This window comes from Leptodactylus fuscus, chromosome 2, assembly GCF_031893055.1.
Source record: "Leptodactylus fuscus isolate aLepFus1 chromosome 2, aLepFus1.hap2, whole genome shotgun sequence".
NCBI classification, from domain to species: Eukaryota; Metazoa; Chordata; class Amphibia; order Anura; family Leptodactylidae; genus Leptodactylus; species Leptodactylus fuscus.
This window is the reverse complement of record NC_134266.1, coordinates 101,025,434-101,039,970: the sequence shown is the minus strand read 5'-3', so window position 1 is coordinate 101,039,970 and position 14,537 is coordinate 101,025,434.

Here is a 14,537-nt window from a genome sequence, read left to right as displayed (position 1 = left end):
ATTCTTTGAATTCCCAGTCAGACAATGGCACTGTATACCAGTAGTAAAAATTGTGGGTGCACGTAACCCCAATATATTCTTTGAATTACCAGTCAGAAACTGGCACTATATGGCAGTAGCAAGAAATGAGGGTATTTGTATTCCCAATATATTCTTTGAATTCCCAGTCAGACAATGGCACTGTATACCAGTAGTAAAAATTGTGGGTGCACGTAACCACAATATATTCTTTGAATTACCAGTCAGAAACTGGCACTATATGGCAGTAGCAAGAAATGAGGGTATTTATAACCCCAATATATTCTTTGAATTCCCAGTCAGACAATGGCACTGTATACCAGTAGTAAAAATTGTGGGTGCACGTAACCCCAATATATTCTTTGAATTACCAGTCAGAAACTGGCACTATATGGCAGTAGCAAGAAATGTGGGTATTTGTATTCCCAATATATTCTTTGAATTCCCAGTCAGACAATGGCACTGTATACCAGTAGTAAAAATTGTGGGTGCACGTAACCCCAATATATTCTTTGAATTCCCAGTCAGACACTGGCACTATATGGCAGTAGCAAGAAATGAGGGTATTTGTATTCCCAATATATTCTTTGAATTCCCAGTCAGACAATGGCACTGTATACCAGTAGTAAAAATTGTGGGTGCACGTAACCCCAATATATTCTTTGAATTACCAGTCAGAAACTGGCACTATATGGCAGTAGCAAGAAATGAGGGTATTTGTATTCCCAATATATTCTTTGAATTCCCAGTCAGACAATGGCACTGTATACCAGTAGTAAAAATTGTGGGTGCACGTAACCCCAATATATTCTTTGAATTACCAGTCAGAAACTGGCACTATATGGCAGTAGCAAGAAATGAGGGTATTTGTATTCCCAATATATTCTTTGAATTCCCAGTCAGACAATGGCACTGTATACCAGTAGTAAAAATTGTGGGTGCACGTAACCCCAATATATTCTTTGAATTCCCAGTCAGACACTGGCACTATATGGCAGTAGCAAGAAATGAGGGTATTTGTATTCCCAATATATTCTTTGAATTCCCAGTCAGACAATGGCACTGTATACCAGTAGTAAAAATTGTGGGTGCACGTAACCCCAATATATTCTTTGAATTACCAGTCAGAAACTGGCACTATATGGCAGTAGCAAGAAATGAGGGTATTTATAACCCCAATATATTCTTTGAATTCCCAGTCAGACAATGGCACTGTATACCAGTAGTAAAAATTGTGGGTGTATATAGCCCCAATTCTATTGCTAGGGGACTTGCAGGGTATTTCTGGGGTGAAGGTGGGGGGGCACACCGTTGGAACGGGTATCGGGGTATATATCGGGTATACGGGAATACACTGACAGTGTATTCCATTCAGGATCCTGGGAAAGCTGGGTTGCGGCGATTGAGCCCGTCAGTGCCACGTTACACTGACAAGCTTCTCCCTGGAATTTAGCTCTTATAAGAGCTGTTGTGGTTGTCTTCTCCTTCCTATCCTAGCCTGTCCCTGCCTACCCAGAATCTAAGCCCTAGCTAGCTGGACGGAAACCTCCGTCCTCGGTGAATTGCAAGCTCAGAATGACGCGAACCTGGGCGGCGCTGTTCTTTTAAATTAGAGGTCACATGTTTTCGGCAGCCAATGGGTTTTGCCTACTTTTCTCAACGTCACCGGTGTCGTAGTTCCGGTCCCACCTACCCTGCGCTGTTATTGGAGCAAAAAAGGCGCCAGGGAAGGTGGGAGGGGAATCGAGTAATGGCGCACTTTACCACGCGGTGTTCGATTCGATTCGAACATGCCGAACAGCCTAATATCCGATCGAACATGAGTTCGATAGAACACTGTTCGCTCATCTCTAGTGGCCAGGATTCATTCTGTCTTATGGAAGATGTCTGTATGGAGGAGAGGAAGCTACAGTAACGTGACACACACAGGGACCTTCCTTTAGTTACTCTGCCTATTAATGTCAGGCATTTGGGGTTATTAATTTAGTTTCAGTAACTCCATGTGCCTCACATTAATAACCGTTAACCCCATCATGTCCTTCATATTAACCCCTGTGTGCAGGGTTACTAATATGTGAGACACATGAGGGTACTAATGAAGGACCTTAACCCCTTAACGCTAAATCACGTACCTGTACGTCAGGGAATGTGGTTAGTTCCCGCATTCCCACGTACCTGTACGTGATCGCACGGGCTCAGAAGCAGAGCCCCTGCGATCTCCACGGGAGGCCGGCTGTATCTGACAGCCAGGCTCCCCTGTAGCAGCAGGGACGGTGATTGCACCGACCCCCGCTGTTTAACCCTTAAGGTGCCATGATCCATAGTGATCATGGCACCCTAGGGGTTTGGCCGGGCTGCTGCCGGCTGCCTAAGGAGTCTGTGTGAGCTGTAATTTACAGCTACACGCTGCTCCTTAATCCCTCCCCCCATCGGAGCGAGCTCCGATGGGGGGAGGGTTAACCCCTTGGATGCTGGGACGAGAGAAAGCTAGTCTATGCATCTGCATAGCTAGCTTCCTCTATAGACTGCAATACACGTGTATTGCAAGTCTGTAGTTAGTATAGAACCAGTGATCCTCTCTGATCACTGGTTCTAGTGTGCTTACAGCACAAATGTAAAAAAGTTTTAAAAAATAAAATAAAAAATAAAGTGTGTAAAACAAACAAAAAAAACAAACATAGTTACATTTCTTGTAAATCTGGAAAATCGCTGTTACACTTGTAAGCCTTGTAACGTCCAAAATAAATTAAAATACAATCAAAAGATGATGCCGACATAAAGCAGAGATATGGGAGATAATATTTATTACTATATTTGGGTGGTATAACTATCTGCAGAGAATTTCACATTTTGAAAATTGCATTTTTTTTCAAAATTTCCATCAAATTTCCTATTTTTTTAATAAATAAATACAAAAATATTGATTAGTGTTTACCACTAACATGAAGTATAATGTGTTACAAGAAAACATTCCCAAAATCACTTGTGTAAGTTAAAGCGTCTCAAAGTTATTGCCATTTAAAGTGACACATGTCAATTTTGAAAAAATAGGCCTGGTCCTTAACATACTTTTGGGCTGTGTCCTTAAGGGGTTAATTATGAAGATACCTAATTATTACCTCCATATGTCCTACATATCAGTAACTCTTATGTGAGGCACACAGGGGGTTAATGTGAGGGACATGATGGGGTTAAGTGCTATTACTATGATTCCCATGGAGTTACTAAGCTGCAATGCACATGACCAGACTTTTTATCTGCAATGGTGGATTCCCTCCCTCAGGCTTATACTCGAGTCAATAAGTTTTCCCAGTTTTTTGTGGTAAAATTAGGGGTCTCTGCTTATATTCGGGTCGGCTTATACTCGAGTATATACGGTAATAATAAAGTGCCTTACTAATGTTTAATGTAATAATTATTACCTCCATGTCTCTCACATATCAGTAACCCTTATGTGAGGCACACAGGGGGTTATATGTGTCTGCATTTGCAGCCCTATCAATTCATTTTTAATATAAAGATCGGTGATCAGTTAATGCAATTTTATTGGTATCTATTTTAATTTTAGAAATTTTCCAGTTGCTGCTGCATTTTCCTCCCTCGTCTTAAACCCGAGTCATTAAGTTTTCCCAGTTTTTTGTGGTAAAATTAGGGTCCTCGGCTTATATTTGAGTCGGCTTATACTTGATTATATACTGTATCTGGAATCAACAATCTTTAGAACAAAACTTTTTTGTTTTTGAAGGCTGCTTGTCAGGATGATCCGTTCTGATGCTGTGGCTTTAAAGTTTCTGTTCCGACCTGAGAAGCCTCTGTATGTCAGAAATTATCTAGTCTTGTCCAATTACCTCCTGAGGAGGCCTGTTTAAGTTTCCTGTCTCTTCACCCACCTGCCTGCAGTTGCTTCCTGTTTGGCTTTGAGACCTATTTCTCAATTTACCTCTTGGCTTTAATTATCGACTCCGTCTTGTCTTGTCTGATTCTGTCCTGACGTAACCTGGTATATCAACTCTCACTTCTGTTTCTGGATACAGCTTGTCTTCCAATTTTTTTTGTTTTTCATAATGTGATCTCCTATAATACAATTTTTGGCTGGTTATTGATTCCTGATTTTTCCTAGCTCAGACATCTCTTTTTACAGGCTACTACCTGGGGGAGTCTACCCTTCACATAGTCATCTTGGTCCAGCTTCTCGGTAAGTAAATGGTAGATAATAGTTTGTTTTTAATAAGTGGAGCAATTATTACCTGTGCAGTTACCGGTGGTGACAATTTAGACACTCAAATTCTGCAAAACCCATCTACCTTTGCAGCTAGCTCTGGTGAAGGCGCTTCGAGGGTCTGTCTCGGGCTCGCTGTGCTGTCCTGGTTTTTATTAGCTTGTTTTTCTACTCTCTCTTATTAACCAGTCTCCAAATTTTTCTGAAGTTTGGTCTTAGATCTCAACCATAACAGTTGCATCTTCCACCAGTTCAGGGTTACAGCCATGTGACCCCCACATATGCTAACCTGTACCTCTGCTGGTGGAAGGAAACTGGACTTGTCAGAGTAATTCTCTGATTAGGCCTCAAATATTGATATCTGTATTGATGGGCACTGATCAGACTGCATTGATAGGCAGTGCAGTCTGTCTCTGTGTGGGCAATTTTATTGCTTGAATATTGTTTTTGTAGTGCTGTGTATATAAATCTCCAACCAGATCTAGACTAACTGATGCATCACTTGTTACGATTAGCAGTGACAAATATGGAACTGGACATTGACCATCTCATTAACCAAAAGCAGGCCCATAGTTCCCCCCATTGAAATACCGGTAACGCTGGGTTCACACCTGCGTTTGGGGTCTCCGTTCTATGGTTTCCGTCTTCTGCATGCCAGAAGATGGAAACCATAGACCGGGTCCGGCCGTGAGCGGCGGTGAGCGTTTTAGGCTCTCCGCCGCGAAACCGGATTTTTTTATCCGGACACAGAGTACTGCATGTCCGACTCTGTGTCCGGATTATAAAACCCGGTTTCGCGGCGGAGAGCGCAAAACGCTCATCGCCGCTCACGGCCGGACAGCTTTCTCACCCATTCAAATGAATGGGTGAGAGAGTCTCCTGCAGGTTTCCGTATCCTGCCTGTGTTTTAGGCAGGAAACGGAAACCTAAGTACGGAGTGCCAGGCCGCAGATGTGAACGAGCCCTAAGTTTGTTGATTTAACTTTATTTGTTCTTCATTTTAAATATTGTATTTGCATCCATGTTGTTTTTTTGTTTTTTTTAAAACCCTTTCCCGATATCCGCTGTAATAGTACGGCGCATGCTGGGTGTGTAACTATAGTGACCGCCATAGCCGCCAGGTGTCTACTGCTTTACGCAGTAGACAACCGGCGCTAATGTCTCTGATCGGTCGTTAACTCCTCCGGAGGTGCCATTTTCCTGGCGGCGCATGGGTGCCGCCATTTTGCTGATGATCGCGGGCGCCTGGAGCATGCTCCAGGGCCGACGTCACGTTTCCATGACCAGCCGGGAGGCTGGTCTGCTTTCTCTTTCTTTTGCAGGCTGGTCTATGCAGCCTGCAAAAGAAATGATGATTTTTAGCAATGCTAAAAAAAATATAAAAATTATTAAAAAAGTATTAAAAATTCAAATCACCCCCCCCTTTCCCTAGAACACATATAAAAGTAGTTAAATACTGTGAAACACATACATGTTAGGTATCCCTGTGTCCAAAATCGCTCTACAGATCTATAAAAATATTTTTCCTATTCGGTAAACGCCGTAGCGGGAAAAATAGTCAAAAGTGCCAAGCCGCTGTTTTTTCACTGTTTTTAATTCTGATAAAAATTTGAATAAAAAGTGATCAAAGCAAAAGCAATTCCCCAAAAAAGAACAAAAAAGTACACTTGGTCCCACAAAAAGACGCCTTATACATCCCCATACACAGATGTATAAAAAAAAGTTACGGCTGTCAGAATATGGCGATTTTGTAGAAAAAAAATTTTTGGTATTTTTTTTTAAGGGGTTAAAATGTATATAAAACCATATAAATTTGGTATCCCCGGAATCGTACCAAAACAAAGAATACAGCGGACATGTCATTTTGGCTGCACAGTGAACGCCGTAAAACCGAAGCCCGTAAGAAAGTCGCAGAAATGCACTTTTTCTTCAAATTCACCCCATTCTGAATTTTTTTCCAGCTTCCCAGTACATTATACAGAATAATTAATGGCGACATCATGAAGAAAAATTTGTCCCGCAAAGATTAAGACCTCATATGGCTCTGGCAGCAGAGAACTAAAAAAGTTATGGGGTTTAAAAGGAGGGCGGGAAGGGGTTAAATTTCAAAATAAGATAGGAATCTGTTCATAGTCTGAGGGACAGTGAACTGGCCCCCTGTTTAAAAAGTGTCAGTACCCCTGACCCCATTGTTTACATCCTAAGAGGCCATTTGCTACTCCGGTTTCTTTCCAAAGTCCAAAAGAAAGGATTTTAGATTGCGCGCTCTATTTGGGCTAGAGTAGACTATATCTGTAAAGTGCTCTGGAATATGATGATGCTATATAAGTAAGAAAAATAAATAAATATATAGGCCTGTAAAATTACCTTCTGAACTAAGTTGCTCCTTAAAAAATTTGGTTGGGAAACTTTGTCTGTAAAATTGCTGTTTACACTTGAAAACCTTCTAACATCTAAAAAATAAGAACTCCAACATAAAACAGAAATATGGGGAACGTGGGCTACCTCTTAGAGGAGTAGCACACATCTTACTGAGCTCCTTGCCTGCCTGCCTATTCTTTCAGTGCCATGGTTAAGACTGTCCCAGGGACCCCTACTGCTGGCGAATGGGTTGCCCATTACTGCTTTGCTGGCCTTCTCCATCACCCACAATGCGGTGGCCGTTTTGGGCTCTGCCTCTCACTTAGATCCCCATGGCCAGCCTTTTCTATGTTTATGCACAGAATGTTTCTCAAATTCCCTTCCTACATAGGGTCCTGAACCTCTTGTGGTCCTACTCTATCGCAGCCTTGGCTGCTTGGTGATTTTATGATGATTTTTTCTGAACGAGTGGACAGGCTGTCCTTGGATGATAGGCCTCTGCAGGGCCCTTTACAATTCATGCTTGCTATAGAGTTCCGCCGATCGGTTAGGTCCCATGTATTCTGGCCTGACCACGCACCGTTGATAGTGTCTCTGTCTAGCATCCCTCTCCCGTCTAGATGTTGTAACTGGCACCTCAACGAGACTAGAGATGAGCGAATAGTATTTGTTCGAATATCGAATCCTATTATGGTCTATGGGAAAAAAGGGGAATGTTGTTCCGGTTTCCATGGAAACCAAAGTTCGACACCTTGGATCCTCCAAGTTCCGGAATTAGCAGGATGAGAAGCACGAGGAGGTTTTTGCATTGAATTCAATGGAATTTTCCTGTGTGGTATTCGACCGATACGAGTATTCGATCGAATAGCAGTATTCAATCGAATACTACTCGCTCATCTCTAAACGAAACCCTTCTTGAAACACCCTCCTCCCAGACTAACTTGCGTTCCCACTTAGCTAATCTCTTCTGGGAAAATGAAGGGTATGTGTTTACGGGCACGGTCCTGTGGAAAGTGCACAAGGCGATTATGTGAGGACATTCTATTGCCATGACAATACAGCTTTAAAAAGATAGTGGAGCTAGGGAACAAGCTTTAGTATCTAAACTCCAGACTCTCACTGCTCACCTACATGCTTGTCCCTCTCTCCCAGTCCTTAGCTAACTTATACGAACCCCCAATGATTATGGTTGACTATCCGGCTATAGAGTTAACCCCTCCAAAACAGAGGCCCTTCCACTGAATATTCCAAGTGCCTCCATACAGTTACTCTGCAGTAACTTTGATTTCAGGTGGCGTGAACAGTCTCTCAAATATTTGGGAATCCACCTTTTCCCACTTATACATTACATTCTATTCTGTAAACTACCCTAGGCTGTTCCGTGACTTTGAGTCACTGCTTGATAAATGACACCCCTTTTTCACTTTTCTGGCCCTTAATGTGAGCCCTTCCAAATTAAGTTAGAGTCCCTTAAGCTGAGCTACCAGCAGAGATTGAGCCCTTCGAGGTAACTTGAGCCTTTTACCAGCAAAGTTTTAGGCCCTTTAAGTTAGTTCAGCCTTGCACCAGCGGAGTGTTAGGCCCTTTAAGTGAGTTGTGCCTTGCACCAGCAGTTTTTTGCCCTTTGGGTGAGTTGAGCCTTGCAGCAGCAGAGTGTTAGCCCCTAAAACGGTGGTTCCAAAACCATCACTCTCATTGTGTGAGATTGATGCAGTGGATTGGACTGAGGACCCAGACATTGACCTTGATTTTGATTGTGAAATTGATAACTTTTTGGCATCAAGTCCTAGGGGTAACTTTTATTTAGAGGACCGCAAAGGTGGAGAATTGGCTGCAACCGCTACTATCGGTAATGGTCCTCTAATATTGGATTCTACATTACCTCTACAGGGTACTGATCAGGTGTTAATAGCTCCAGTACTTTAGATGTAGATCAGAAACCACTTTCCCTTCCGACACCATATTTAACCAAGGTTCATCATCATCATCCTGCTGAGATGGAGCCACTAAAGGAAACCTTGCCTTCCAAGGCATGTTCTGTAGCTGCAACTGGGCCAAATCTAAACAAAATTCAAAGTGTCAAAAGACTTTAGAGACTGTTGAAAGTAATTGGATCCAGAATGAGGAGTTCATCACAAGGCTGACAGACCCAACTCCAAATGCTGCAGCACAAGCAACCAGCAGTCAGACTAAGATTGTCTCTTCTTCAAGTAAGACAAAAGATTCTTTGGAACCAGAACAGGAAAAGCCAGTGATTGCCATTGCAGCAGTGCCTAGGCTGTCTTTCAGAGCAGTTCGTTCAGAGATTGAATTGGAGAAAAATAAGAACATTTACTGAGATCGAGTCTTCATGCACATTAGTGGGCATGGACAACCTAACGTAGAAGATCCTCATGCTGAGCTGGCCTCATTACTGAACAAGATCAACCAGGATAATCAGGACCGGAAACAGCCATCAGATCTTACCGAAAAGAATCACCCTCGGTTTGGAAAGAAGCCATCTAAACATTGCACCTTTAATTGAGTTGAGCATTGCACCAGCAGAATGTTAGGCCCTTTGGGTGAGTTGAGCCTTTAACCAGCAGAATGTTAGGCCCTTTTGAGTGGATTGAGCCTCTAACCAGCATAGGTTTTGGCCCTTTGGGTGGATTGAGCCTCTAACCAGCAATGTTTTTGGCCCTTGGGATGAGTTGAGCCTTGCACCAGCAATGTTTTTGGCCCTTGGGGGTGAGTTGAGCCTTGCACCAGCAATGTTTTTGGCCCTTGGGGTGAGTTGAGCCTTTAACCAGCAGTGTTTTTGGCCCTTGGGGTGAGTAGAGCCTTGCACCAGCAATGTTTTTGGCCCTTGGGGTGAGTTGAGCCTTTAACCAGCAGTGTTTTTGGCCCTTGGGGTGAGTAGAGACTTGCACCAGCAATGTTTTTGGCCCTTGGGGTGAGTTGAGCCTTGCACCAGCAATGTTTTTGGCCCTTGGGGTGAGTTGAGCCTTGCACCAACAATGTTTTTGGCCCTTGGGGTGAGTTGAGCCTTTAACCAGCAGTGTTTTTGGCCCTTGGGGTGAGTAGAGCCTTGCACCAGCAATGTTTTTGGCCCTTGGGGTGAGTTGAGCCTTGCACCAGCAATGTTTTTGGCCCTTGGAGTTTTTGGCCCTGGAGTTTTTTTTTTTTTAAATTATTTTTTTAACGGTGGTGGTGTTGGAGGAGGAGAACGAGGAACTTGTGACCTGGCACAGACACATGGAACTGTGTCTCATCAGTACTGTTGATGGGACATGCTGGTTGCGGGTCCACAATATCCGCTATCCACTCTAAGATAGGTTCCTGGTGCTCGGGCCTCATCAGCGGGGTACCCTGCTTGACGTTGTGGCACTGCTGGCTGCCCCTCTCCAGTAGCTAATTGGATCCGCAGTCAAGCTACTGTGGCCTGTTTCCCCATGTCCATGTCCCTTTGTGCTAATAACGAGGGGCACTGCTGGCTACCCCTCCCGTAGCTGGACTGTGGCCTGGATCCCTATCTGGATTTCCACGTCCCCTAATGACGAGGGGCACTTCTGGCTGCACCTCTCCAGTAGCTGGACTGTGGCCTGGATCCCCAGCTGAATTTCCACGTCCCCGTCCCTTTATGCTACCCTGACGCATCTTTGGCAGGTTCAGTGTATGTGTACACTGTTCCTGCAGTGTAGCTCTGAAAAGAGCTGTTGATTACTGTTTTCCTGCCCAGCAGAAGCTACAATCTTTCTCACCCTCAACACAATGTCTCACCCTAACTAACTCCAAACTGCAAAAAAATAGAAAAAAAAAAAAAAAATCAGGGCACTCACCAGCCAGTAGTAAAATACACCAAACTTTAATAATCTTCCATAAAAATAGGTACTTGAATAGCATTTACAGACGGGGGTAGGGTAGATGGGATGTAGTAACTCCAAACTGCATCTGACACGAATATGGCTGCCACTATTCTTATAAATCCGAGATCACCTGATTTAGCCAGCCAATGACTTTTTCCTATTTATTTTTTTTATGCCTACCTTTTCCTGCTTCCTGTGCCACCTTCCCTGCACAGTTATTGGTGCAAAAAAAGCGCAAGGGACGGTGGGAGGGGATACAAATTTTTACTGTGTTTACCGCGTGGTATTCGATCGGAATCGAATATGTCGAATTTGATCGAACGGTATTCACTCATCTCTAGTTTCTACCCTTACTGCCTTTGACAAGCTCTGTTGAGTGGGTACTTCTACTAAGCGTCTGATGACTACAATTTACCACCTCCAATCCTCTCCTGAGGGTTTTTCACTTCCCATTCTTAGACTTAGATTCATGACTCAGTGGTAGGAAGCTCTAGGTCAGTCTATCTCTCATGCTAAATGGCAGATCATGTGGTCAAGTGTGTGTAAGTCCTCCACATGTGTGAAACTCTTAATACACTGGTACCATACCCCTGTCCTCCCACTTTCAGATTCCTACTCTGAATTTTTTGATCCCCTCAGTTTGTTTGAGATGTCATTCTACTGTAGGTACACTCTGTCACATATTTTAGGACTATCCACTGATATGAGGCTTTTGGAGGGGATGAAGGAACTTGCTGTTAGTCTCTATTTACAGGAGGTGCCTCCGAGACAGATTGGCAAGAAGTCTGTTTCTTTACTTCTATACGTAGCCAAAACCCTCATTGTCCTGCACTGGAAATCTATTACTCCCCTGATCTTCTTGCCTGTGTCAAGTGTGTGTGTATCTGGTATTAGATCATCAGATAAGGGACGCCTATGCAATGTGCTGTGAAGTGTGAACTTCCTTCAGGAAAATGAGACCGTCTTAGGGAGGGCTTACGACAATTCATCTGTTACCTTACTACCTGACATCTTTAGACCATCCCTGAATATGCGATGCCATTTAAAAAACCTTACTTGACAAAGCTAGAGAGGTGGGTGCTACCAATCGAAGAGGTAACCTCTTTCTTTTGATAATCTGCAAAGCTGGTGCTGAGTTTGTGGTGCAACTCCTCTGTGGATTTGGAGGATGCTTTCTCCTTCAGGATCCCACAATCGCCTGGAAGAGATGTTATTCCTCTATTATGCTCACGTGTATTCCCTGAACCCGTGGATCCATTTGCTTCAGGAAAAGCTCCATCCCTACCTCTCACTGCATGATATCTCCATTCTACCACCACGGTTGAGACTTGGACTGTGGAGAGAACTGATATACCATTCCCACTGGGTACCCATTGTGCTACCTACTCTCATACTCCCCTACAGAATATATTGAACACCTTCCCAATGCCGTAGCCAATGAGGGTTTTGTTCTACATTTCATGTACCCAATTGCTTACTGTTTGCAAAAAAATCATGGATTTTCCCCCCAGGGGATCTCTTCTTCCCTTCCTCCCCTTCTCCCAACTCCTTCTCACCCACCTAACCCTTCCCATTTTCCCCACATCCTTCCCCTTGGGGTGGGTAGGGGTTTGGATGGGATAACTTTATATTGGCAAGTTTTTGTGTTTCTCATTATTTGGATTCATTACTGCTTTTGTTTCTATTGCCTTTCCCTTCCTACCTATGCCTCCCTACTCTCCCATATGTTCTTAGTGATCAGTGCCTAAGGTAGCTTCAGTTCTACCTTTTCTTCCTGTTCGGACCACTCCCCCCTTTTTGATTTCTTAATGTATTTATTATTGGTGGCTGTCCTCCCCGGTTTCTGGGCTCTTTGCATTGCTGAGTGGACTTTAGTTCTGTATCTCCTTACTCTTTCTTTTTAATTGCTCTCCATAGTTCCCTTCTTTTTTGCCCTCTCTTCCATGCTTCTGCCTCTCCCTTCTTTTTCTCCTCTCACCCCTCATTTTTCTCTACTCTCCATCACTCTACCCTCCTGTGCTTGCCTGGTTGTTGGATATGCTATACATGATGTCCCTTTAAATGTTCCTGAGAAACATTCTTCTATTCTGCGATTACTTTGAAGTTAATATGCCTTTATAGTTTTTTTTTTTTAGTTTTTTTTTTTAGTAGAAAACTAATTTTGGTGGGGATCAGATTCCTGGACTGACTAAACTCCACTTTCCGGATGTCTACCTCGGTTGCATTATGGAATTCAAATCAAGAGGAGACTCTATACTTGTGGCATGGCAATTTGCTTGGCAGTTTCATGACAATCGCTCAGATGATTCAGGTTGTTACCTCTTTGTCAAGGGTATAATTGTGGGCACAAGATTTACCTTGGGCACAGCTAACTTGCCCAACTCTGGTCCTGCTTAGAATCCATTCTGGGTAAAGTCAAGGATTTCTTAGAGCGGGTGGTATTTTTGGGGAGTCATCTCAACATAGCATTTAACCCCTTATCCAATACATCAAATGGTTCCTCCCCTTTGTCCTTTTCAGCACTTTGTCAGATGAAACCTACTCTCCAATCCTTCAAATTAACAAACTCCTGGAGCATTCTTAATTTGTTGTGTAGGGACTTCATGTTTAGTTCACACCCCACAATACCTACTCTCATATGAATTACATATTTCTCTACCATAGTCCCCTCTCCCTCATTCGGATGGCCTCCATAGATCCTATTGTGTACTTTGCCCATGCTCTGATCTCCATGCCATCTTCCTAGTCCTGACCTTGGCAGTAGAGGTGCAAATATATTCAATATACTGAGGAAAAAAAAGGGAGACCTTTCTGATTTCTTCCTGACATGTCCTGTGCCAACCTCTGGGAATCCCATAAATGTGTCAGCAGACTTCATCAATATTGCTTCTTACCTCAAGAATGAGCGTAGCACAGGCATTGCCTCTTTGGATGCTCGTATTAGCTGTTTGGAGGCTAATTGGCCCTCTGAGTCCATGTAGAACTATCTCTCTGGAAGGAACTTAAAACTCTTACCCTGGTCAGTGCGTGTGCATCACTGGGAAGTGCCACCGCACTTTTTTAAAAACTAGTTGAAACTTTGGAGTATGCCCTTCATCTTCAACGCAGCTGCTTCTTTGTCTCCTCCGTTATTAACCTGTTGGGAACCTGAACCTCTCAACTCAGATTGCTCACTCCTTTGGTGGACTTTTATTCCTTTCTCTGTTATCTTCATCCTCCACTCTTGCTGGAGGATGGTCAACAACATTTATAATTCACAGATTTTCAGGATTCCTTAAATTCCTATCTACGGCAATGGAGGACATGGAAGCCCATCTCACTGAAGATCCCAATCAGGAAAGGCCCCAGATGGCCTTTTTCTCACGTATTACAAAACCTTTCGCACCTCACTAGGGCAATGAATTCTGTTCCTCAGGGGCAATACCTCCCAGACTCCCTCAGGGCACACATAGCTATAAACTCTAAAGAGAGTAAAGAACCTTCACTCAGCTCTATCACACTATATTCTCACTCAATGTCAACTTGACACTGTTTGCTAAAGCCCTTGCCATGCGCCTCACACCATTACTACAACAGGTCAAACACAGGAACCAGGTGAGCTTCATGTCGACTCTTGAATTGTGTGACAACATGACCTGAATGATAAACATATTCATTCTGTCTCGATGAAGTCTATACCAATCCTTCTGCTCTCTACCAATGCTGAGAAGGACTTCGATCGGAGTGGACTGGAGTTTACTCTCTGGCACCCTCTCCCATGTTGGCCCTGGCCCTCATATGTTAGCCCCTCAATGTCGGTGAGGGTTAACGATTTATTGTGTGATCCCTTTCCTATCACCAATGGTACACAACAGGGTTGCTCCTTTTGCCCACTGATTTTTTATTTTGCCTTTAGAACCCCTCCTACATACGTGTCAACCTTGATGTTTCTGAGATGGAGGTGGAAGGAGTCATGCATAAGGTGATAGCCTATGCTGACAATTTGTTGTTTTTCTTCCCTAACCCTGTAGTCTCTCTTCCTAATCTTCATGCCAAACTGTCGAACTATTCTTTATTTGTCAAACTATTAGGTCAATTTGCAGAAATCAGAAGTT